Source organism: Eulemur rufifrons, chromosome 19, assembly GCF_041146395.1.
Source record: "Eulemur rufifrons isolate Redbay chromosome 19, OSU_ERuf_1, whole genome shotgun sequence".
NCBI lineage: Eukaryota > Metazoa > Chordata > Mammalia > Primates > Lemuridae > Eulemur > Eulemur rufifrons.
In genome coordinates this window covers 19,743,334-19,770,262 of record NC_091001.1, presented here as the reverse complement: position 1 = coordinate 19,770,262, position 26,929 = coordinate 19,743,334, and the positions used below count along the sequence as shown (strand labels likewise).

At 46.0% G+C, this 26,929-nt stretch overlaps 1 pseudogene; it reads right to left on the bottom strand.

The window, feature by feature from the left end:
• The window catches only part of LOC138399424 (serine/arginine-rich splicing factor 10-like), a 100,184-nt pseudogene extending 89,280 nt beyond the window's left edge, over positions 1 to 10,904 (bottom strand).
• Between the last annotated feature and the right edge of the window lie 16,025 nt (positions 10,905 to 26,929).

Here is a 26,929-nt window from a genome sequence, read left to right as displayed (position 1 = left end):
TTATCTGTGCTACAGTCTTTAACATCTCACACTCTACGTTTATTCCTGTTGTTGGTTAACACTTACATCATTTTGGTCTATTAAGATTAGACTAATCTTAATAATTGTACTACAGTTATAATGTTTTGTGCTTACATGGTTTGTTTCCTAAGAAATCAAAGTACTGTGATAGTATTATTTTAATGAATCATCTCTGCTAACCTGCCTGTTATTCCGTTGAGTGGATGTACATATTTATACTAAAAAAAAAAAATCATTCCTTGTGTATGTGAAATTGGAATTCAGCTGGGAGCCCTCCCCGGGCTCCTAGTCACTGGTTCCTGCATTTGAACTCTACGTGTCTGGCTCAGGAGGTGGCGTGTCTGGGGGGTCCTGCTGGTGTCCTTGAGGCTGAGTGGGCGTAGCCCTGTCATTCCTGTCCCCTTATTCCACCCACAGAGACGTTTGAAGCAGAATTTGGGGGCACAGTCTTGAGTTCAAATCCCATCCCTTCTTTTCACTAGTGTCACGATTTATGGCAAGTTGCTTAAGCCCTCTGAGCTTCTGTTTCCTCATTTGTAACGGGAAAAAAAACTATACCCAAACTCACAAGGAGGTTGTGAGGTTTGCATAAGATCATGTGTGCAAAGCTCCTCGCAGATTCTTTTTTGACTTCGCAGAAGCCAAAAAATGAGCGTGAGCCTTGAGGCAAGCAGAGATCAACGCAGGTAATTACCGTCCGGATTCATGTTAGTGTCACCGGAAGAAGTGAAAACAACAACAAAACCCAAGAGACCGGGAAGTCTAGTTTTTGTTGGCACAAGATTTGAAGCCCTTTAAGAAAGTTATTTCTGGTTTTTTTCTGTCTCTGTTTTTCTCTGGGGATGAAACTAAATCTGTGAAGGTGATGTCACCCGCTCGAAGGCTCCGCGTGGGCAGCCACACGCAGCGGCAGTGCTCTGAGCACACTCGCCAGCCCACCCTGGCTTCCCGGGCAGCCCAGGCAGGAGTCTGAGCTGACTGAGACCTCGCCGTGCTTTTCCTCAGGGGGAAACAAAAGCCTAGAGCAAGGATTTTTATAGCTCTACCAGAGCCTCAGCCATGCCCGTGATTCAAGATCTTGAATTAATGCTGAAGTTAACTATTGGTAAATATTTTCAAGGCAGGTGTAGCCAGCCCTGCCAACACCTTCCCTCCGTCTCCAAGAGCTCTAGCCAGCAGCTCAAGGGTCTTTGCCAATTTCCTGGAGAAGGGGCTTGTTACCAGTTAAGTGGGGATTGATCTTAAAGGGTCAGAGCAGCAATTAGGGCTGCAGGCTGCCACGGCCCCTGTCATTAGTGGGACAGGTAGTGTCTCCTCCCCTCGTTCCTCACCCAGGCAGTTATCATCTGCCTACCTGACTGGCGCAGTCTAGGAGGAGCACCCTCCGCCCACCTCCAGATCAGGGTGTGGAAAACACACCCTTGGCCTCATCCTGAGGCCATGGCCTTGACCGGGACACAGCCAGAGCTGGAAAGAACAGGCTGGTTTCAGGGAGGGAATGGGTCGTGTCCCAGCCGACCTCTTTCTTGCCTGCTGGACCCGACGGAAGTGGACAAATGTCAGGGAGCAGAGTGGAGAAGACAGCCACTTAAAAGCAGGCCTTATTTTGGCTGTTTGGGGTCTATAGCAGTGTTTCCCAATGTTTGGGCATTTACATTCCATGTTTGTGATTTTTGCTGAATCTCTTTAATACCTATGTTATTGTGAACTTAATCTTTTTTTTAATTGACTATATTTTTACTTAAATATCATCCTTATCCTCAAGCCAGGCAATAATATCAATGAAATCATGGACAAAGTATATGATTTCTTTCCCATATGCATTTATTTTTATAAATGCACATCTCTGCACCTAAAAGCGCTGTGTGACCTTGAAAATCATCTTATGTAATAATAGCTAAGATTTATTGAGTGTTGTGGGCCAGGAACTGTTCCAGGTCCTTCATAGGCATGGATTTTGTTAATCCTCGTGGAGAGGAAGGGAGGAAGGAGGAGAATGGTAGTGCTAACTTCGACTATTGCTGCATGAGGATTAGCTGTTCGATATATGCAAAGTGCTAGAATTGTGCATGACGGGGAGAGAATAGACACAGTGTTTGCTGTTATTATCGTCATTATGGACATTTTACAGATGGCAAAATGGAGGCAGCACAGGGATGTTGACTCGCTTAAGGACCCAGACGGTGCAATCAAACCCAGACACTGAATTGGGAGCCCAGACTCCGATCCGTGATGCTGTTCACCTTCTGCCTCCTGGAAACACTACCTAGAGACCAGGTCCCAACCCACCTAAAAGATGTGCCTACTGTTTGCACCTGGATGCAAAGGGAAAGGGGTGGGGCCGTGGTGCCAGCTTCCCTGGCCAGAGAGAGAGGGGTGCGGAGTTCGTGAAGAACTGGAGGATGGAGGGGCAGGATGTCTACTGGGAGATTCCAGGAACCCACCTGCTAAGCTGCCCCATTGAGCCTGGTGAGGGACGTCCAGGGAGGACGCTGCATCTTTGTCCTTTCTGGACACAGTCTCTTGAGGAGGGAGATCCGGTTTCACTTCCCTTCTCCCCCAGGACAAACCAACTGTTCCAGCTTTGACCAAAGGCACGGGGCGTGAGCTATTTGCTTGAATATTCTACACACCTAGCTCTGAAGGAGGTGGGATGGGCCTCTTGATTCCAGCCTCTTCCATAAACGTACAGTGCCTAAATGGCCCAAAAGAGATTGCAAGGGAAGTTTTGGATCATTCTGAGAATCATCTGGTTTTGACCACCCCAGATGCTTTCCTTTACGTGACAACATGTTGATCTGGTAAATAAAACAGCCCCACTCTTCCTCACAGCAGATCCCTGAAGGATCTCAACCTGACAGTGGAGCCCAGCTCAGAGTTAAGGCGGGGACCTGGAAGTGCCTCCCTGCCTGCTTCAGAGTCAGAATTTGAGCTTTTCGTTAATTTCGATTTCCAGACCACCTCAGACAACGCACAGCCCATGCTGCATGTATTTTTTAACCATTCAGAAAATGCTTTTGCTGTTAGAAACCTCTGTCTTCTCTCCCCGGCCTTTCAGAGAGAGTATCGGCTGTAAATCTTCATTTAGAACACGTGTCTAGTACAGATTCATCTCAACCTATTAACTGAATCATATTGCCGGCTGCTCCAAGTGGGGTTGTGATGTTGTGAGGTTTGCCACACACACCACCTGCTTCCCAGAACGTCCTGAGGACGGTTGCTCCTCAGCTGGTCTGCACGCCCTGTGTCTTCCACAGTGGCCAATAAGAGTAGCCTACTCTACGCCAGGGACTTCAGAGGAACTACTCTAGTTCTTACCAGAGGCCCTGTGACGAGGGTACTGTCTTCTTCTTTCCCAGGTAGGAAACTGAGGCCCTTTGTCACTCAGCAGAACGAGAGGCTGAGCTCAGATGGGAACACATCCAGCCCAGAAGATCTAGCTCCTGCCTTCAGGTCGCTCGGCCCATCACGGTGAGAGTCTGTGAAGGGGACTTTGTGAATTCATGAGGAGCCCACTGCTGAGCCCAGGCTCAGCATCTGCTCTGATCTCACTAGCTAATCTGCACGGCTTTGGACAAGTCCCTGCATCCAAACCTAGTATAAGCACGAACACTCCCCGGTGTCTTCCTGACAACAGATCCTCGTTTTTGTGTCTAATTTTTTTATTTCTTTCAATTTCTATTATTATTATTTTTTTTTTCATAGAAATGGGGTTTCACTGGTCTTGAACACTCAAGTGACGCTCTTGCCTCAGCCTCCCGAGTAGCTGAGATTTTTATGTCTAATTTAAAAATGTGACCCATGGTGGGACCTGGAGCTCAGGTAAGAGGACAGGGTGGCCCAAAGGGAGGTGGAGGGACGGAAGTTTGTGGCACGTGGGCCTCCTGAGAGGTCTTCCAGTCTCCCTGCATTTCCTGATGCCCAGAAACCAACATCCCTGCCCATGTCTCCGCGTAGGGGATGCAGCCCGGATCTGGAAAGTCTTCCTACAGGTGCCACCCTGTGGACAACTCGCTCTCCTCCTGGCTTTGGTGCCTCTGAGTTTGCTCCCTAAGTGCTTTTTCTTCACACTGTCTACCTTTCTCGACTTGCGCTTGTCTCAACTTTCTTCCCTGCTTGGGGTGAGCAGACAATTCTCTGGGCAGAAGGACCCCCTTCCAGCCAGGTGGAAGAAATAGGTGCATGATGCTTAAAACCAGAGTTGTTGTCATCTGGTTTTTTTTAAAGCCAGGTTTACCGAGGTATAATTTTCTGGGATATACAGTTCTAGAGCTTTGACAAATCCAGACAGCCAGGCCACCGCCACCGCAATTAAGGCATAGACTATTTTGATCATCCCCCAAAGTGCCCCTTTGTAGTCGTCTCCTCCCCATCTTCAATCTCTGGCAGCCACTGTCCTGGTTTTTGTGTCTTTCATAGAGTAGGTATTTTTTACTTTTAAATGGCAAGGTAGCTATGACTCTTGTTTTTGTTTTTGTTTTTGTTAATCACGCTTTCACTGTCTCTACTAAAGATGTCTGGAAAGGAGCTGCTATTTTAAAATTATTGACACTCCACACTCCTTATTCCAAAAAGAACATAAGGCACTAATAAAATCACACGGGGAGAAAAAGCACTGCAAGGAATTCTAGGCAGAGGAGACTGGTTCAAGGATCACCCTGCCCCAACTTTAAAAAGTTCAAATCTTCAAATAATTTGCAAGAATAGGACAATGAACACCCTTATACCCTTCACCCAGGTGTACCAGTTGTTACCACTTTTGCCACATTTGCACTTTCTGTATATATATGCGTACATGCTTTGTTTATGTTTGTTTGGCTTTGCTAAACCATTTGAGAGTTACCTGCAGACATCGTGGTAATGTCTCCCTAAATACTTCAGCACTGCGTCTCCCCGAAAACGGAGGCATTGTACTTCAAAACCATAATGCAACTGTCACTCTTAGTAAATTTAACATTGATAGGGTGCTATTATCTGACATAGAGTCCATAATCACTTTTCTCTAAATGTCCCAGTGAGGTCTTTTATAGCTGTTTTGTGTTTTGGTTTTTTTTATTCGTTTTTTAAATTCATCCAGGATCCAGTGAAGGTTCAGGCATTGCATTTTGTTGTTCTGTCTTTTTAGGCTCATTTATTCTTGAACAGTCCCCCCAGCCTGTATATTCTTTTATGACATTAACATTTTTGAAGTGTCCAGGCCAGTACAGCGTCCTTCACTTTGGATGTGTCTGGGTATAGGCCCATGGTTAGACTCCGAGTAAACATTCCTGGCAGGGGAACTACAGAAGAGAGGTTGTGTCCTTCTTGGTGCGTGGCATCAGGAGGCCCCTGCAAGGCATTTCTGAAAGGCTCTTTTTGCAAAAGGAAAACAAGCCCCAAGTTTTTCCTGCAAGAAGATTTTGGCTTTGCATGTCTCCGTAGTGGCCACCACATGTAAATCTCTTTAGCAAGGTGTTCTCAGGAGGGACTGATTAAGAATTATTGTCCAGATTTTAGTTAAATGCTGTCACTTAGCTTTAAATGTATGTTTCCATCTTCCCTGCATACACTATGATTTCTTTTTTATTACTCTTTGAATCACTTTTCTCCCTCTTTGGGAATATATATCTTGTTATCACGTAACTTGGTGGGAAAGTAGAATTGGACCTATAAAATGTGAGTCATGCGCCCACTTTTGATAAGCCGACACCAGTCCTTCCCCCAGGTGTACACACGGCTGACCCCTAACAGCCCCCAAGTCTAAATGTTCTCTTCTCAACTGGCGAACCCCAAGTTCTCTCCTAAAAACATCAATCCTTCCCTACCTGTATTCTCAATCCCTCTCACCCCACACATTTACCCCTTGTCTCCTTTTTAATTCTTAGCTCTTGTCATTTCCAATGTCCTATATAACTTTTTATTATTGGTCTCTTCCTGATGGCATATGGGCCCCGTGGTGGCAGTGATTTCTGTGTGTTGTGGCCACTGCTATAGCCCGGGCACTGAGAACAGTGCCAGACACATGTGTCATAGGATTGTTATGCACATTTATGGAATGAAGGAGCAGATGAATGGCTCTTTGTCCAGTGAGTGATTGTTTCATGTTTAGAATGAGAGAATCACGAAAATTATTGATCTTGTAGGTGTTAAGAATATCCAAGAACTTGGGTTGTCATTTGAACTTGGCTCATCTTTTGGTGGAGACTACTGCAGAATCTCATGATCAAGTGGCAATGAAGCGTGGTGCTAAAAGGCCCGAGAACCCTGACCTGGTGTCCTGGCTCTGCCATATCACAGCGTTGCCAGGCTCTGTCAAACTGGAGATCTCTTCCCTTGAGTTAGGCTCTTCTTTGATTCCTTTCGTTTCAAGGAGATGGGCCCAAGAGATAGGGAAGGGATTTCTCTTGTCTTTTCTTCCCTTTCATACCCAAAGAGCACCTTCACTGCTTTCATCCTTCCTACTGAAGTACCTTCCACCTGGCACTAGTCCTCAGTGTCTGGGGTGACAACGGGGGGCCTTGCCCTCCTGCCAAGCAAGACCCAGTGGGCTCCCACGGGGCAGAGGTTTGACCTCTTTTATTGTTGCTCATGGGACAGAAATTGTGTTGGGCCATGCAGTCACAACCCTCTCTCATCTCACTTGGATGTCAAGGACAAAGGTCTTCTTGTTCTTTACTAGAAATAAACACATCCATCCAGAGTGGTTTCTAAACAAAAGCGAGTCCTAACGTGCAGGGTGCAGACAGATCGTGTCCTTTGCTTTGCTGCACTGTGTGGCCTCTCCCACCTAGGGACACCCGAGACCTCCACGCACCTTGCCTGGGGACAAAGGGCAATGGGAGTCACAGGCTGTTACCCACACGTGCTCCCCTGGAGAAGGGAAATAACTGTGGGTGCTGTCCTGGGGACCTGTGGCCAGCGTGAGATTCTCCTGAGAGCTGCCATTCCTCTTGGGCAAGTTCCTCAACTTCTCCAGTTGAGGGATTTTTTTCCCCATCTGTATTTGGGGATAATAACATTTATCTTACATGGTTCTTGTAATGGATAGAGGTAACATGCGCAAAATGTTGGGCAGAGAGTAGGTATTTAATATTAATAATAGTGATGATAATATCGTAGCAGCTACCATTTATTTGTTCTGTGCAGGGATGATGCTAAGCACACTACCTTCATTTCCGCATTTAATGCTCACAGAAAACCCATTCCATAGGAGCTGTTGTTATTTCTATTTTGCAGATGTGAAAAGTAAGTCTGTTTTTTTTTTTTTTTTTTTTGAAACAGGGTCTCACTCTGTTGCCCAGGCTAGAGTGCAGTGGTGTCATCATAGCTCACAGCAACCTCCAACTCCTGGGCTCAAGCGATCCTCCTGCCTCAGCCTCCCAAGTAGCAGGGACCACAGGTGCACCACAGGTCCACCACACCCAGCTAATTTTTCCTATTTTTAGTAGAGATGGAGGTCTCGCTCCTGCTCAGGCTAGTCTTGAACTTCTGATCTCAAGCTATCCTCCCGCCTCAGCCCCCCAGAGTGCTAGGATTACAGGCATGAGCCACCATACCCAGCCTTGAAAACTAAGTCTTAAAGGAACATGTTTCTACCTAAGCCACACAGAGACAGTAAGGAGGATTCAGGCCAACAGCTGGCTGCCTAACTCAAGAACCGAGTTCTTAAATTCTTTTTTTTCCCTTCGTTTTGTTTTTATTCTGGCATGCTTGCTTAATTTACAGGAAGTAGAAAATAAGCTAGGTCTTGTTTTGATCCAAACATTGATGTTTTAAAGGTTGTACACAACATTTGTTAAAAAGTGCATATAAAAATACCTTTTTAGAAGCTTGTGTAAGAAAGAAAATACAAAGCTTAACCCCACAACTTTTTTCTTTGCTAGAACTGCTAACTACTGCTACGGTTTTAAAGAGACTTTTTGTTACATCCAGGAAAATCCAAAAAAAAAAGTAAAGAAACATGCAAATAAATTATTGCATAGCAGAATATGAACATTAACTGCAAACAGTAAAGAAATGAAAGTTAGAAATACTATCAAATATACAAAGGTTCTGGAATCAATCCTTTGAACACATTCCACAAGCAGTATTTAAAAACCGTACTTTTGTTTTTTACAAGCAAAGCCTGGATTACTAAAACTAAAATTGAACAAAGTAATCCTCTGAAAGGAATCATTTCCTCATAATATTTCTTACTTATATCTACAAGCAAGCAATCTGAGATTCTTAAAGATGCTAGCTTTTTATTCTCAAATGAGATTGAATATGCCAAATCACTTTTGCCCCCAAAATGATCTTTCAGGGAAATACTAGAAATTATAAATGGATAAGGTATTACTTCTTCATTTTTAGTCTGTACTATATACTGATAATCAAAAAATCAGAGATGTGGCTCTTACTTAAAATTGATAATCCTTTTTCCAGAATTATTTTAAATTTCATGGCACCACAGAATCACCTAGAAGGAGAATGTAGTCTTTCAACTTGCCTCATATTAAATAAACTGAGGTGTAGAGAGCAAACCTCCTTCATAAAGAGGTAGGTAAATTCTGATACAAATGCACAGGCCAAGTGCTGTAAGCATCAAAAAATAGTTCTTTGACACTCTGCACAAACACACAAAACCTACTTTGAAACAATTTACTTATTTCTAACAGCAGTAAGAAAACTAGGCAATATGTGTTCAACAATGTTCCTAACCCCCACAATATGCTGAAATAAGAAAAAAAAAAACTATATAAAAAAAATGTTCCTAATTTTCATATAAGTACATCAGAACATTCTTTTCCCCTTAAAATTATTTCTTCCATGGTTGACCTGCTCAAATTTTTAGGTGAGTTTTTCTGATGTTTTCTAACATCAGAAAATCAGGTGATGTTCCAAAACTTCATATACAAAACAGAAAAAAAAAAAAAAAGCAGTGAAGGCCCCATGTTTCCGTCAAAAACTCAATCTCCCTGAAAATACTACATAACCCAGTTGGCATTGTTTCCCAAGACAGTGGGGTTAACAAAAGAACTACTCCACGCTGGATCAGAAATAAACTATTATAAGGGGCCTAGACATCTTGACAACACCAAAAGGTCTGCCCTGAACCTAAATGTCTCTGAGCAGTCAGTGCTGTACTGTGACTCCAACTTCATTTTTGTATCATTCTATCTTATTAGCAAGCTACAGTTCTAGGTTAACAGTTCTACCAAATATGAATATGAAAGTTGATTTTTAATAAGACAATGTTGCAAATTATGGTCAACCGACATCTTTTCACCAAATATTTTAAGCATAAAAAATGAGAATCTTGGCCATGTGCAATGGCTTATGTTAATCCTAGCACTTTGGGAGGCTGAGGCAGGAGGACCACTTGATGCCAGGAGTTCGAGACCAGCCTGAGCAAGAGTGAGACCCCATCTCTACACAACATAGAAAAATTAGCTGGCCGTGGTGGTGCACAACTGTAGTTCCAGCTACTCGGGCGGCTAAGCCAGGAAGATTGCTTGAGCCCAGGAGTTTGAGGTTGCAGTGAACTATGATGGTGCCACTGCACTCTAGCCCAGGTGACAGAGCAAGGCCTTGTCTCAAAAAAGAAAAGAAGAAAAGAGAATCTTTAGAAAAATATACAGAGACACCACAAATTGGTAGTTGCCCATAACATTAAACAAACTGGACTCTTAAGAGTAGCTTCTCAATAGCATGTGATTTTAATTATAACCATTGCCTGGTACAGGGGAAACTATTAATATATATATATATATATATTTTTTTTTTTTTTTTGAGGAGAAAAAAAGGGAAGTTTATTAATTTGCCAGCAAATGAGGAGGATGTCAGGCTCTCATCTTTTTTTTAAATTTTTTTAAATTTCAGTGTATTTATACCAGGGTATAAATGTTTAGGTTCCTTATATTGCCTTTGCCCCACCCAAGTCAGAGCTTCAAGTGTGTCCATCCCTCAGACTGAAACTATTAATATTAATAGCAAGTGTTTTTTAAGCATCATTGCAACATTGTATTCCTGATCATTTAAGTAAACCAAACTATGAATAAATGAATGATATAATACATGCCTAAAAATTATCATGGTTTATACTATCCGTGGCCACTGGACTTACAACTAGTCCAAGACCTTTTCTAGTTGTTGACCTAGACCTACGCCTAAACTGTGATCTTGACTAGATTTGGATGTAGGTGATTCTTTTTTCCTTACTTCCTTTTCATATTTTGAGCCAGACTTATAATGTGTTTTGGAATCTGTTTTAGAGATGCCTCTAGTTTTGGTGTGGGATGCAGACCTAGAACGTGAGTTCGCCTTCATTTCTTTCTTGGGCTGGGACTTGGACCATGATCTTGAACTGTATTTAGATCTTGAAAAAGAACGATTTCAGTGTTTGGATCTGTCATTGTCGGAAAGCCTTCTGCTACTCCATGGTCTTCCAGTCAGTCTATTTCTGGGACCATAACACATTCTGTAATTGATCTCCTTCTTTCATAACTTCAGCTTCTAGAACATTCTATATCTATCATAATCATCACAGCGTGAAGAGCTGTACACATTCCTCCCTTCCTTGGCTTTCATCTGATTTGGTGTCTTCGGATCCCCCTGTGTAAACTGTACTTCCATTTGATGTCCACAAATCCATTTGCTGTTGAAATTATGTAAAGCATCTTCTGATTCACAGATGTCCTCAAATTGAACATAAGCAAATCCTCTTGGATGGTGAGCGTAGAAATCAAGACGAACATACCATCAACTGTAGGACCACAGCAGCCACACTGACCCGTGAATCTTCAGACCTGGGGTCGTTGGCCACGTTCCTGATGAACAGAGATGTGTTGGGGGGACACAGGTAGCAGGACCCGGCTGCAGCATGGGTCAGCGGGGAGCACCAATGGGCTGAGCAAACCGTCCATGGCTTCAGTGGCGGATCCTCAGACACACGCTCCAAGTTCTTAAATTCTTAATTACTTTGCTGCATGCCTTTTTAAGTAAGTGAAAAAATTATATATATGTAATTTGAATTATATATATAATTTGAAATATATGTATATTTCAAGTAAGTAAAAAACATGTATTTTAAGTAAAGTGAAAAATATATATGATTTTTTTCAGTAAGTAAAATATATATATAGTCATGCACCACATAATGTTTCAGTCAATGATAGTGTATACAACAGTGGTCCTTTAAAATTATAATACCATATTTTTACTGTACTTTTTCTCTGTTAGATATGTTTAAATACACAAATGCTTGCCACTGTGTTGCAACTGCCTACAACATTCGGTACAGTTACATGCTGTAGGGGCTTGTAGCCTAGGATGATCGGCTACAGCATACAGCGTAGGTGTGTAGTCGGCTGTACCGCCTAGGTTTGTGTAAGGACCCTCTGTGATGTTTGCACAATGACAGAATCGCCTAATGATGCATTTCTCAGAATGTAGCCCTATCATTAAGCAATGCATGACTCCGTGTGTGTGTGTGTGTGTGTGTGTGTGTGTGTGTGTACCTACATAAATATTCTTTTCCAGGCAAGATGAACAGAGGAACTGGTCATAAACTATTGAGATCTCTGCTCATTCTGAGAACTTTGGCAGGTCAGTTTCTTTTTTGGGTCTTGGAATTTCCATCCACAGGAGGACTCAACATCCTGCTTAGTCTGGAATATATTCTGTTTGTGTTTTTTTTTTTTTTTTATCTAAGACAGAGTTTTGCTATGTTGCCCAGGCTAGAGTGCTGTGGCGTCAGCCTAGCTCACAGCAACCTCAAACTCCTGGGCTCAAGTGATCCTCCTGCCTCAGCCTCCCGAGTAGCTGGGACTACAGGCATGAGCCACCACACCTGGCTAATTTTTTCTATTTTCAGTAGAGACGGGGGCCTCATTCTTGCTCAGGCTGGTCTCCAACTCCTGACCTCAAGCAATCCTCTCGCCTCGGCCTCCCAGAGTGCTAGGATTACAGGCGTGAGCCACCTCATCTGGCCAGTCTGGGACATATTCTGATCGCCCTTGCCACTTCATTTCTTCTGGGAAGTCCCCTTGGCTCCCTTTGAGACAGTCTTTGGCAACAGCATCAAGAGGCATCTGTGGAAGGTCCAGGGGATCCCGGCAGGCTCTAGGCCCAGAGGATGGTGACAGTGAGTAGAAAGAAGATGAACTAGGCTTTGAAGAGGGAAGATAAGACAGGCATGATTACTGGATTTGGACCTACAAGCAATCTATTCTTGGCTTATGTGACCTTAGGCAGTATACTTGCGTGACCATGCACCTGTATGACCTTGGGCAAATCCCTTAACTTTTATTCACATCCGTTGTTTTTAATGTGTTAAGGGGACACAGTGTTACCTCACCAGATTGTGAGGACCCATGAGATTGTGTATGTAGAAGCACTTCAGGACTACAAAGTACTATATAAATACAAGCTGTTCTCCATCATGTGGATGTTATTTTCCATAAGACAGAAAAACTGGCTGGGTCTGCCCTAAGTTTGGAGAGCCACAAAGGGACTTTCAAATCCCTCATGACTCTGATTTGATCTCAGCAGAATAAACTGTGCTCATGCTACAGACTCACAGACCTCTTTGTTCTTGTCTTGTTTGAACTAACCTCAGGGCCTTTGCACGGCTGCCTGAACACTCTTCCCCCAGAAATTAGTATGGCTTGTCCTCTCATTTCATTCAGGTTCTGCTCAAAGATCTTACCAGAGAGACCATCTCTAAGTACTCTATTTAAAATACACCTCCCCACCCCGGGCCCCTCACCCTAGCACTCTAGCTCTGGTTTTGTTTTTCTTCATGGCAGTTAGCCCCACCTAACGTATAATAAAGTACTCATTACTCCTCTGATGCTCCTCACTGGAATGTAAGCTGCATGAGGGCAGGGGCTGCATTTGGGCATTTGCTTGTTCCCAGTGCCCAGCATGGAATTATCTCTCAGTAAATATCTGTTGAATGAATGCTCGAGCAGATAAAGCAGCTGATTCAGCCCTTCAAAGGCATCCGAGCAAACAGGAAGGGCCAGTTTCTCAGATCTGGTAAGACTGCTTGGGTGCTCTTCCCTCATTCCTGCCCTTGGCCTCGCTTTCTGAAACCAGATGGCAACACTGCCCTTGGATGACCGCAGCTTTTGCTCCAAAGCTCTTGACCCTGAACTTGGTTTTGAATGTCCCTGAGACATCTCTGATCTCTGACAGTTCACCAGGCCCTCCTGGCTAACTGCTCACGTAGTAACTGCCCACTCCGTAATGAGTCATTTCCTTGCCCTGACAGCCACCTCCTCCCCCTCTGTAGTTACCAATGAATGCAGTATGTATTAATGTCCTGCTGTGTACGTGGCACTATACTAACAGCTATGGATGTTCATAGGAAGGTAAAGTGACTCTTCACCCTCAGGTCGGGCAGGGGCAGAGTGTGTGCTCAGCGGGTGAGGTGGGACGGGTACTGACGACAACAAGTCTGGGTTCAAGCCCCGGTTTTACCGCTTGCTAGCTGCGTGACTCATACAAGTCACTCAAACTCTCTATGCCTCAGTTTCTTTATCTAAAAAATGGGGATAATAACAGTACCTACTGCGTAGGGTACCATGAGTTTATTATGGTAAGCTCCCAGGACCATGCTTGGCACATGGCTACCGCTGGGTGACCTTCATTTGTTATTGTTGAATTGTGTTATGAAGAGCAGTGATGCGTCAGTGAAAAGTAAAATAACAATACATGGATTGGGTGGCTCAGTGCAGTGTTTATATGCACTTGTACACAGGGTACACCCCGGTATAACAGAAAGCACATGTGCTCTGGGGCCGTGCTGGCCTAGACAGGAACGCCCACCTCGCTTTTGCTCTCTGTGCAACCTTGAACAAGTAACCTCACCTCCCAGAACCCCAGTTTCCTCATTCGCAAAACATGGACCTGAATTTTTGCTTGTCGGAGTCTCTGAAGATTTGCTGAGATGCCACTTCCCTTCCCTAGCAATGCCCTTTGCTCTCCAGGAGTCTTGACGGGAAGGCAAAAACGGTTCTGACCGAGTCGGGAAATGGGTATGAAGTCAGTACCTCCCTTGGCTAATCAGAAAGACTCCTTGCAATGAGAGGGATTAAGGAAAATCTGTTCTATCAAAACATAAAAAAGGAGGATAATGATTTAGTCAAGGAATGTGGGGACCTCTGCAATGTGGAGACACTCATCTTGCAGTCCCTGGCACGGAATCCCGGAACCCGAGCTCTGCTGGGTGCAGGGTGCTCCGTAGCTTATTGCAGAAGCCCCTCTGTAGACAACATCTCCCAAAAGGGGGCATCCTACCTCCACTCAAATACTTCCAGGATGGCCAATTCATTGTCACATGAGGCTGGCAGTTTTGTTTTGGATCAGTTTAGCTCCTTCTAAGGTTTGCCCCAAATTCTTCCTGCAGCTGACTTCCACAAGCCTCTAGCAAAACACATTTCCCCCTCTCTTCCCTCTGTGATTGGGCAGGGATTGGATTTTCATGGTTATCTACCGAGCAGAGTACTTTACAGTCCTTGATAACAGCCCCTTGTTCAGGCAAATCAATACTAGTAACAGTTTAAGTTAAAAAAATTCACAAGTCACCTATCTATGGCGGTTTAGTGGCCTGGCATTTGTAATTCCCACCACAGTCTGCAATACAGAACGGTGAACCCGGTGGTGAATGCTAGCACTGATAACGGTGATAATACATTTCATAGTTAAGATAAATTTCTAAGTATTGCATGTCAAGTCCAGTTCATTTCATCAGCATTATTGATCATCTTACCAGGCTGTGCAAGGCACTAAATCTAACAGAAACCTGCAAGTTGGTTTTCTCTTCCAGCTTCTGTTATCATTATTGAGAACCACATTCATGGCCTTGCACAGTGGCTCACGCCTGTAATCCCAGCACTTTGGGAGGCTGAGGTGGGAGCATTGCTGGAGGTCAGGAGTTTGAAACCAGCCTGAGCAAGAGCAAGACCCCATCTCTACAAAAAACAGAAAAGTTAGCTGGGCATGATTGTGCACACTTGTAATCCCAGCTACTCGGGAGGCTGAGGCAGGAGGATTGCTTGAGCCCAGGAGTTTGGTGTTGCAGTGAGATATAATGACACCACTGTACTCTAGCCTGGGTGACATAGCAAGACCCTGTCTCAAAAAAAGAAAAAAAATAAAAGAATTGATACTTTTACCAATCCATTGATGGGGTGAGGTGGGGGGAGGCAGCTTAAATGCATACTAGAAAATGTGGCCAGGATAAGGATGAGGAGAGTGAGTCTAAGGAGGTTGTCACTCTCAGGACCCTGTCCCCCTAGTGTGCACCCTGTCTTCATGGCCTCTGCTACGTCTGGCATTTTGTGACTTAGTGCACACAATTGAGGCATGTGGTCGTCAGAATCACCATCCTGGAAAGCTTCACTATCAAACGATGGTCCATTGTTCACACCTGAGCAACGGTTCTTGAGCGTGACCCTCGCAGCCTGCAGTGCATTTGTTATTTCAGTACATCTTTGGGGTTGGCAAATCTTAATCTTTTTAACGTAGATTTGAAATTTAGAAATAGACACAAACCATTCCTGGTCAAATCTGGGGACTGATATAGAGTAGACAAGTCATGGAATGCTATTTGGAGTCAAAAGTAGATTTTAACTTAAGTCTTGTACATTGACCTTGAAGGCAACCTTGAAAGAGGAGGTACAGAATGTATTTTGGGCTAGAGCAACACTTTCCAGATTAGAACATACTCTCTGATGGTAACCACTCTGAAGCCACTACTTGTTCTATTATGAAAGTGTTGGAGTGTTTACTCTAAAATTCACCTTGATTACTTTCTAGTTAAACTTTGTGTTATTGAGTTAATAGTAAATAGAAACCATTAAACTTATCTCCTACCCTTTTGCTTAAAGGTTGGAAGTCTGGAGAAATTACGTAAAAATAATATATTACAAAATACAGATATATTTGCTTAGTAACTCCAAGAGTTGACTCTCAAGAGAAATTGAATGGAACCAAGACATCTTAAGTCCTCTCTTAACCTCCCAAAGGTCTCAACTTCTCTTCAGGTTCAATTCAAATATTTAGTGTTGCGGAAATCCAAAGCACAGAGTCTTTGATGAATCATCTTAATCAAAGCATTGGCTCAGATACTCTGAAGGATCTCAGAAACAGCAGGGAAAAGGGTCCTTCCAGTATTTCCACTGCTGATTCAAAAAAATCTTATCTGGCAAAGAAATGAGGGAAGAAGGCCTTGCCATACAACCAGTCAGTAAAACCTCTTAAGACAGTTCTAGGAACTTGTTGACTTCTAGTGTGGTCATGTGCCTTGGGCCAAAGGTTGAAAAACAGAAGTCCTGACTTCCATTCCTCAAGAGCATCCTGATATGGTACAGGGATCTTTTTTTTTTTTTTCCCCCAATTTCAGAATATTATGGGGGTACAAACATTTTGGTTACATATAATGCCTTTGCATCACCCACGCCAGAGCTACAAGCGTGCCCATCCCCCATACAGTATGCTCCGCACCCATTAGTTGTGCGTTTACCCACCCCACCACTCCCCCTCCACCCGCCTGGCACCCGATAAATACTACTTCCATTTGTGCAGCGAACTGTTGATCAGTTAGTATCAATTTGATGGTGAGTACATGTGATGCTTGTTTTTCCATTCTTGGGATACTTTACTTCAAAGGATGGGCTCTAGCTCCACCCAGGACAATACAAGAGGTGGGCTCTTAATCTCTGCAGATTTCCATTTACCCACTTACGAGTGCTTGCCCCTCCAACTGCCCAGAGGGCTTTTATCCTGATGAGAAACCAGCAGCTTCAGATGTCAGTCAGTGAAATTCAGTCTCGACTTGTTCAGGCCCAAGTCCTGTTGGTCACGTCCTCATGACTTTGCCTCCAGGTAAAAGCGGCCTCCAGCTGTGCTTCCCGGCCACTGGGGTTTCCAGGAAACCTTCAAGGAACTGCAGGCTTCTAAACTCGCTTATTGGTCTGTAAGTTGGAACCTTGAGCACACATTTACATTCCCTGGTCATGAATTGTTTGATGGCAGAGTTATTACTAATTGTTTTATGGTTTTGCAATTCTGTGTAGTGGCTTAGAACTGGTTCTCAGCCAAGATCAAAGAATCATGTGCCTTCAGGCTATCCTTAGGCATGGAATTATCCTTGAATGGAGGGAGGATAGACGGGAGGTCCAAAGGTTTGTGCTTGAAAGGGAGAGAGGAAGGGAGCAAACACCCTTTGAGCACCTACTATGAGCCGGGCACTGTCACGCTATTAAGTGAAGTTCTACATTTTTCTATCTGATCCACTGCTCTAAGAGGTTAGGGATATCAGCTCCTTTTTAGCAGATCAGTAAGTAGAGACTGAGAGAGGTCAAGAAAGTCACAAAGTCACAGAACTAGTGAGTGGCAGAGCCGCAACTTTAACCCAGAGTGCAACGAGGCTGGGAATTGGGGGAGAAAATGGGAAGGAAAAGAAACGGGTGATAAAGGTGGACAGAAAGTGGAAATGAAGAACTGCTGAGGCAAGAAGTGTCTTGGGAGATACGATGCTTGGAGGGAGGAACCGAAGGAAGAAGGTGGACAGTGAAGGAAGAGAAGGCTCCAGAAGACTCTCGTTCAGTCACTACTTCATTCAACAAACACTTGCAATTCAAGCTGTTGAGTCTTGTTCCAGAGCCTCAGCTGCACAAAGCTAGAACTGTGGAGGCAGCAGTCAAGCTCTGTTTGATATGCAGGCCATCCCGAGAGCCCACGTACCTGGGGTGCTGTCAGGAGACCCAGCTATGCTGAGATACGGGCTACCCAGAGGGACTTGGAGAGATGCAGTTCCTGACCTCTAACCCTTGACCTCTAGGGGCAGAGTAGAAAATCCACATCTCAACTTCCTCACTTCCCAGCTGGGTGACTTTGGACCAGTTACTTGACCTCTCTGGGTCCCCCTTTCCTCATCTCCCAAAGGGGCATAATAATGACAACACCTTCCTGGCACACTGCGAGCGCTTGTCAATTGGGCACAGGTTGAATTCTGTGTGCTGTGGCCCGGGATGGTTCCTGCGCCAGCTTCCCCTCACTAACCTACAGTGTGAACGTCAGACGTTCACGGTACAGACCCAGCCCGTTTCACTCTCACCACCCAGCCAGGAAGAAGGCGGAGCGTGTGCTGGCTGTGCCCGAGGCAGTGCAGAGTGGAGGCCGAACCCCCTGCCACACGCATCTGCCAGCACATGAAGTCCAGATCTTTTGTCTCCCCCTTGGGCTGGCAAGGCGTGTGTTCCCCAGAGATACATCGGGGAACTTGGTGGAGGAAAGACTTTAGGGAAATGTGTCATTGTCCCTCTTTTGGGGAACTCTCGGGGTCCCTGGCCTTGCTTTGATTCCTGACCAAAGATTCCCCGGGCTCAGGATGGAAACTTACATCCACTCTGCGGAGGACCCAGACTGGATTCCGGGCCCCACTTAGAATCAAGGAGTCTGTGAGTTAGAGGGACCTGGGAGTGTGTCTCGTGCCATCCCCCACTGGGGCATCTTGGGGCCCTGCACGGTGTCTCCACTTAATCTGATTGCTCAGGGACTCCGCCTGGCCTGGCCTTTGCTTGCTCGTGTGGCTTGCTCCACCTCCAGTGCCCTGCTGCCTGCTCCTTCAGCCTTCCTCCCCTTCAGCCTCAGCTTAGGTGCCGCTCTCTTCAGGAGGCCGCCATGACTTCCTCAAGACAGGAATTTGCTTTGCCTGCTCCGTGGTTCCCTCCACCCACAATTTCCTCTCTTAGGGCACAGAACATCATGATGTACTTGCTTGTTTAATTGTCCATTTCTCCTTCCAGACTGGGACCCTGGAGGGCAGGCATCAGCCTAAACCTCAGACTCCTGGGCTCAAGCCGTCCTCCTGCCTCAGCCTCCCCAGTAGCTGGGACTACAGGTGTGTATGACCACACCTGGCTATTTTTTTCTATGTTTAGTTGCCCTTCTATTTTGTTTTTTCTATTTTTAGTAGAGATGGGTTCTCACTCTTGCTTAGGCTGGTCTCGAACTCCTGACTTCAAGCGATCCTCCCACCTCAGCCTCCCAGGGTGCTAGGATTACAGATGTGAGCCACCACGCCTAGCTGGGTCTGTCCTATTTATTCCTGCAGTCTAGGGCATTGGGTTCCTGGTAGGCACCCAGTGAATACTGAATAAATGAAAAAATGATGAGCCAGGGCAGGGTGGGTCTCTGGGTCTACAAGATAGAGAGGGCTTAGAATAGTGCAGAACTTTGGGGAGAATAAAAACAAACGAGAGAGGGCTCCCGGCTGCTGCTCACCATGACACCCACCGTGCTGTGGCACTCCCTTCTGTCCCCTCCAAATGCTAATTTTTTCTAAGCAGATAGAACTTCAAGAGCAATGGGCTGCTTGGGTTGTTTGTTACTTGGGGTTCCCAAGCCTTGGCCACTGTGAGCTAGCTTTGTCAGGGTTGGAGTTGGGCATGGTGGTTACAAGGAACAAGGACCCCCTGGAGCCTGGAGCTCCCTCACAATGAAAGAGAGTTGGTCTCAGGACTATGTGGGTAGTCATAATAGGGTCAGAATCTCATGAAAGGCTAAGAGTAGGAGCGCAATAGGGTGCAGACCCCCAGAAAGCAGAGCCGTAGGGCATCTGCATCCTAGAGAGTGCTGGACCTCTTGCACCCAGAGATTCACGGATCTTCACTTGTAGGTTGCACCATCAATGTGATGAGGCTCTCTGCATGTCTGTCATCTTGCGTCTGATGCAGCGGCGAGGGGAGGAGCCCTTTCCCAAGACAGGCACGGGGTTGGTCCAGCTCATCGTATTATGCCAGACGTAGGCACAGGCCTCAGGTCAGCCAACAGAGTGACTGTTCTGAGGATGGGGTCCCTTCTCGGTCTAGTTGGCGAGGGCGCATGCGGCAGTAAGCAGGGCCGTAAGACAGAAAACATCATCCCGCAAGCAAACAGGAGCTGAGGTTGGGTGGGCCCAGGACTCCTGCCCAGGGCAGCCGGTTAGGCCAAACCTCTCCTACTCCCCTCCCCGCTCAGGGCTCCTCTCAGAGGCGAGAGCTGCAATTTGAAGTTCACTGACGTGGCCCTTGGTCCTGCGTCATAAACAGCAGAATATAGTATTTATTGCCCTCCTGCAGACTGGGTGTCAAGATGAAAAAGAAATAATAATTCTAAATCTCACACAAGGGCTTTGGAGATCAATGAGGTAATTTATATGAAATAGTTTTGGCTCCCTGGGAAACAAAGTATGGCATAAATTTAGGCTTTTTCACTGGATGGACCCTCATGCCAATAACTCACCCCAGTTAATGAAAAGTTCACTTGGCCGTGTAGACAGCAGGACTGTGTAGGCTGCTGAGTTCAGAATGGGACATTCTGACCAAGTGTGGACTTAGCCTCTCTGATGCAGACATCTGCCTCAAGTCTCTTTCATCATGGGACAGAGTCTAAATAAATGGGAGGCACCCCTTGTCTGGGGTCTGCAATACAGTGGCCCGTCTGAATGATGCCTGGGATGGACCACCACCGGTGATGGACCACACCATCACGTTCAAACCGTATTTTCATGGCTTCTAACTTAATCTAGATCCCAAGGTTCTGTTTTTCTTGAAAATCCAAATAACATAAGTTATTTGAAACAATATGGAAATGGTCAGGTACCATCACTGAATGAGTCCCAGCACCACACACATGCCTTATAAACTCTGCTGTTCTATAAAATAGTAACAGCTGGGCCGGTGCAGTGGCTCACACCTGTAATCCTAGCACTTTGGGAGGCCAAGGTGGGAGGAGCCCTTGAGGCCAGGAATTCGAGAACTGCCTGAGCAAGAGTGAAACCCCATCTCTACAAAACACAGAAAAATTAGCTGGGCATGGTGGCATGTGACTGTAGTCCCAGCTTCTTGGGAGACTGAGGCAGGAGGATCACTTGAGCCCAGAGGTTTGAGGTTGCAATGGGCTATGATGATACCACTGCACTCTAGCCTGGGCAACAGAGCAAGATCCTGTCTCAAAAAAAAAAAAAAAAAAATAGTAACCGCTGTATCATTGATCCATTGCAGAAAAGGAATTACCATTTACTGAACACTTTCTTTTTGCCAAGAACCAAAACTCTTCAAACAGCTGTTTATGCCCATGCTCTTTTGAGCCTAGTCTGATCGGGCTTTTGCCCTTAACCACTCCAGTGAAAATGCCCTTGTTGAGGACATTGATGATCTCTGTGTTCCCATAGTCAAATGGCTGATTCTTTTTCTTCATCTGACTCAAACTGTCAGCAGCATTTGATACCATGTGTCACTCCTCCTTGCAACACTTCATCCACTTGGTTTCCAGAGCACCGTGTCTACTGTTCTCTCTCCACATTGCAGGGCTCGTGAGGAGCCCTTTGCATCCACTGGAGTTTGGCAAACTACAGCCTGCAGGCCAAATCCAATAAAGCTGTATTGACACACAGCCATATCCATTTGCTTCCATATTGTCTCTGGTGGTTGTTGTTCTATATGGCAGAGTTGAGGGTTGGTAACAGAGACTACATAGTCCATAAAGCAAACATATTTACTATATAACCCTTTATGGACAAAACTCGCCAGCCCTTAGCACATCCCCCTTGGAGACCTGGTGTTCGCTTCTACCCCACTGGGCGCTCCTGGTCTCCTTTGCTTCTCCTCATCTGCCTGACCTCCAAACCTGGAGTCCTTGAACTCTTCTCTTCCCCTCTATCCTAGTCCCAGGGAGCACATCCAAACCCATGGGTTTAAAAGCTTCTCCCTAAACTCCAGGTACATATGTCTAACTGTTAACTCAACATCTCCACTTGGCTATGCGTTAGACTTCTCAAACTTAGCATTCCCAACACTGAACTCCTAATTTCTTCTCTGCACACCTCACCCTTCTTAGTTTTTTCTCATTTCAGTGAGTGACAACTTCATCCTTCCAGGTGCTCAGACCAGATACACAGGCATCATCCTTGACTCTTCTCTCTTGTACTCACAGCTAACCCTCCAACAAATCCTGCTCCTACCTTCAAGATATATCCGCATCCATTCACATCTCAGTATTCCCACCCCTGTCTCATTCAAGCAAGCTTCATCTCTCCCCTGGATTATCTCAGTAGCCTCTAGCTGGTCTCTCTTTGGGGGCCCTTGCCCTTCTCCTTGCCCCAGACAAAGCAATCTTTTCAAAACAGAAGCCAGGCATATTCTTCCCTGCGCTTTCCACTTCACTCAGGGTGAAAACCAGGTCTTCTTCCCTGCCTCCTCTACACCTCTGTGCTCTTCCTTGCTCCCTGAATCCAGGTACAATGGTCACCTTGTTACTTGAGCTTGACAGACGGGCTCCTGCCTGAGGACCTCTGTTCCTGCTGTTCCTTCTTCTAGGAACCCTCTGCCCCAGATACTTGCAGGACTCACTGCCTCATGTCTCCTTATCAGGAGCTTTCCGTGATCACCCCAAATAAAACAGCAGCCTCCCCGGACTCCCTCACCCGTTTCCCATCACCGTCTGACGTTCTCTGCGTTCGTTTGTGTGTGTGCTCATTGTTCATCTTGCCCTTTTGGTCATGAGCTCCATGAAGGCAGACCCGTGTTTTGTTCACTGTACATCCCTGTTGCTTAATCAGGGCTCGGCACATAACAGGTGCTCAGTAAACATTTAAATCTCTTTTTTTCCCTTACAATTCTATGAACTCTGTTTTACAGTTGAGAACACTTGGAGCCTTAGAGAGGTAAAAGCACTTGCACAAGGTCAAATTGAGGTGGGAGTGAGGCCGACTTAGGATTTGTGCCTGGGGCTACCTGACTCCAAATCCAGTGCTTGGGCCATCCTAGCACTTTGGGAGGCTGAGGCGGGAGGATTGCCCGAGGTCAGGAGTTCGAGACCAGCCTGAGCAAGAGTGAGACCCTGTCTCTACTAAAAAATAGAAAGAAATTATATGGACAACTAAAAATATACATATAGAAAAAAACTAGCCGGGCATGGTGGCGCATGCTTATAGTCCCAGCTACTCGGGAGGCTGAGGCAGGAGGATCACTTGAGCCCAGGAGTTTGAGGCTGCTGTGAGCTAGGCTGATGCCACGGCACTCTAGCCCGGGCAACAGAGTGAGACTCTGTCTCAAAAAAACAACAAACAAAACAACAACAAAAAAAAAACCAGAAAACAAATCCAGTGCTCATTCAGCAACTGTGTGTTGTTTTCAGTCTCTGATGATGGCTCTGAGGATTGTTTTGTGGAAAGGCAGTTGTTCCCAGGGTGGAAGGTATTCTCTGGATCCACTCATAAGACATTACTTATTTATTTATTTTGAGACAGAGTTTCACTCAGTTGCCCGGGCTAGAGTGAGTGCCGTGGCGTCAGCCGAGCTCACAGCAACCTCAAACTCCTGGGCTCAAGTGATCCTCCTGCCTCAGCCTCCCGAGTAGCTGGGACTACAGGCGTGTGCCACTGTGCCCAGCTAATTTTTTTTTATGTATATATATTTTAGTTGTCCAGCTAATTTCTTTCTATTTTTTTAGTAGAGACAGGGTCTCGCTCTTGCTCAGGCTGGTCATAAGTCATTATGGGTCTATGTTTTGCTGTCATATTCTTACACCACCCCTCCCCCTGGGGGGTTTTGGATATGTGTGTGTGACTTCTCTAAGTTTATCTTCCAGTGTATTAAGGAGAACTTTCTTTGCTTTGTCCTAAAACACAATTTCCATTGATTCACACCATCATTAACTCTTTCCCCTCCACAGCAACCTATCTTTATGCTGGTTTGGGATTCAGCAGTCTTTTGTCGGTGATCAAATGCCTTCAGTTTTAAGTTTCTCTGTCCTCTCGCCCCTCTGTACCATAGTTCAGGAGCTCTACACAAATGCTTAGTGAAGCAGAATTGGTTCCAGGATTCCTGAGGACACCAAAATCCTGCTCCAGTTCCTGATATAAAATAGTATAACCTATGCACATTCTCCCGTATATTTTAAAGGGTCTCTAGGTCACTTATAATACCTAATGCAGTGTAAAGGTGATGTAAGTAGCCGTTATACTCTCTTGTTTTTTATTTGCATTTAAAAAAATTTTTTTTGAATATTTTCGATCTGCTGTGGGTTGAATCTGAGGATGCGGAGCCTGTGGCCACGGAGGCCGCCTGTGCGTTCTAGTTAAAGCTGTAGAAAACATGAGTCATTGCTTTGTAGACACTGACTGCTACTTGATTTTATTTCTAAACTTAAGGCCTTCCTTTTTCCTTCCTTCGTCCCTCCCTTCCTTCCTTCCTTCCTTCTCTGGTTTCCAGAACTGCGGGAGATTTTATGTTGCTGTTTTGTTCTCCTGGTTCCTACATAATAGTGGGAAAACCTCTCGTTCAGCGAGGCCTGGAGGAACAGGCCCCGGGTGCCCGAGAGGCGAGAGGGGGCTGCCCGAGTGTGTCCCCAGCACCCGGGCCGCGCCAACCAGGAGAGGCTCTGTCCTTGCTCCCGTCTCCACTTCCGATTCCTGCGGTCTCTGTGGAGTTTGGCCGGGCTCCTTGCAACCCCTGCACGTCCATCCCGGTAACTGTGTCCCCTTCTGTCCAGACCATGAGTCTTGGGCTCACTGCAGGGTCAGTGCTGTCACCCCGTGCGGTCATGCCCTGTCCCTCACATCTTCCCACTCAGGAGGCCCCTTGAAGTGTGTCTGACACCCGGGGACACCTCCCGAGAAGGCACTTTACCCTCCCAGCCCTCACACGCCGGGGCCACATGCAAACTGCCCTGCACAAACAGGCTGTCACCGTCAGGAGTTTGGGTTTAATCCTCCGGCCTTGCCAGCTCCACCTCCTCCCAGCCTGCAAACTTTGCTTTTGCTTTTAATCCGATTGCAAAGAGTTTGACTTCTTTGGGGAGCCCCAGAGATCACAAGGATCACATGAGAAAGCAGGATGTCAGCGAGAGATTAAGCCACCATGAAGCACCTGACTCGAAGTCTCCTGGGCCGCTTGCTGGTTGCCGGTTCTTATTTCAGAGCCTGCGTGGATGATTCAGAAGTGGCTGTTTATTATGCAGTTCTTAGAGCATCCAGACTCTTTCCGCCTCTCCTTCCTGCTCTCCCTGGCCGTGTTTATCCTTCTGACCCTTTTGCTGGTGTTGGGCCTGTTGTGTGATCAAGTGCTCTGGACGCCCACCCCGATTCAGGCCTGGGTTTCAGTCCTGCCCGCGCCGCATACCTGCTCTGTGACTCTGGGCAAGGTGGCTCCCAGCACCAGGATTTGAAGATGGAGACAGGGAGTCACAGCTCCTACTTCAGAGGGTGGTGACGATTCAGTGAGGCCACGATCACCCAGCGCACAGCCCAGGTCTGGGCGGCGGCGTCATTGCTGTTGTGGTTGATACCATTATTGAGGAAATTATTGAACTTTCCTCCAGATTAGCAGGTAGAGAGCAGGACAGCCTCCTGCAGGGCCTCCCATGAGGCTGGGTTTGCATGTTTGAACAGAATCGAAGCTGCTTCTGGTTGGGAAAATGTCTCGGCCCAGGTGGGAGCCGTTTATTTACTATGTATTTTTATAACATATTTAATGTGTCATCATTGTTCATAATCACACGTCTTCTTTTCCTTCTTCCTACCTGGAGATGGGAAGCTGCAATTGTCTTTTGATTAATGACTTCATCTGAAAGTCTTTATTTTTTATTTTATTTTATTTTTTTGAGACAGGGTCTTGCTTTGTCTCCTGGGCTAGTGTGCAGTGGTGATATCGTAGCTCACCGCAGATCTAGAAGTCTTAGACTCCCTTGTACCTTGAGTTTTGAGCTACTCAGAAAGACAGGGAGTCACGGTCCATGGACGTGTTATGGGCCACTCACCCGTGCTAAGCATACTATATTCACGATTTCATTTGGTCTTCACCGTAAACCCATGTGGTTTTACGAATGGGGACATGGAGGCTCAGAGAGGTCAAATAACTTGCCCAAGGCCACACAGCTTGCGATAGGCCTGCATTGAGCCCCAGGTGGATCCAAGGGGCTCGAGATCCAAGGGGCTTGAGATCCAAGGGGCTTGTGCCCTTACTTCATTCCACTGCTTCTTGCTCATTCCTCAAGAAGCCCCCAGGCTTGTGCCCGTATTAAATTGGATCACATCCTACCGTCATCTTAAAGCCAGGACATATACAACACATTACTAGAGGAAGATCACTTCCGCATCTTTTTCTTTTTATAAAACACCTCACAACAAATTTCTCTCCGATCTTTTTTTTTATATCCTGAGATGTCTCACTGTGTTGCCCAGGCTGGCCTTAAACTCCTGGGCTCAAGCAAGCCTCCCTCCTCAGGCTCTAGGGTTAGCTGGGAGTATAGGCATGCACCACCGCGCCCTCCTCTCAGATCTTGTATTCTCACACTTTCTTTGGGATTACCTTCTCATGCCCACCTCAGTGTTCCTCTGTTTGGCTGGGTCACACTACCCTCCTGGGGGGAAGGGAGCCACAGTCTAGTCCCTGGCGATCCCTGGCTGTTCTTGCCCAGACATTGGAACCCCCTGGGTGCACACATCTCCCTCTGGTACCTGCCTGGGGCCATCCATCGTCACTTCTTGAGAAGGAGTGTTGGCAGGGAGGGGTTGCCACATCTAGAAAAGGACCAGCAGTTTATTGGCCCCTTAAATATTTTGCAAGAGAAGTACAAGAGCAGCCCCTACATTTTCCAGATGAGAAAAGAGCAGTTATGGAGACAGGATAGGAGGGATTGGAGAAGAGGGCCTGGCAAAAGGGAGGAGAAGACAGAGAAAAAATGACACATAGAAGAAGATTTGGAGGCAAGGACTCCTGAATTCAGGACAGGCTGACGCAGTGGGCAGCTTGGCTCAGGGGACTCTCCTGGGGGCCAAATGTCTGCTCATATCAAGCAGAGTTTTGCAATGTGAGGTGAGTTTCGGCCCCAACCAGGAAAGGTCTCACTAATCTGGGCAGGGTTCTGGGAGAGGGGCCAGCCCTGCGTCTAGAGA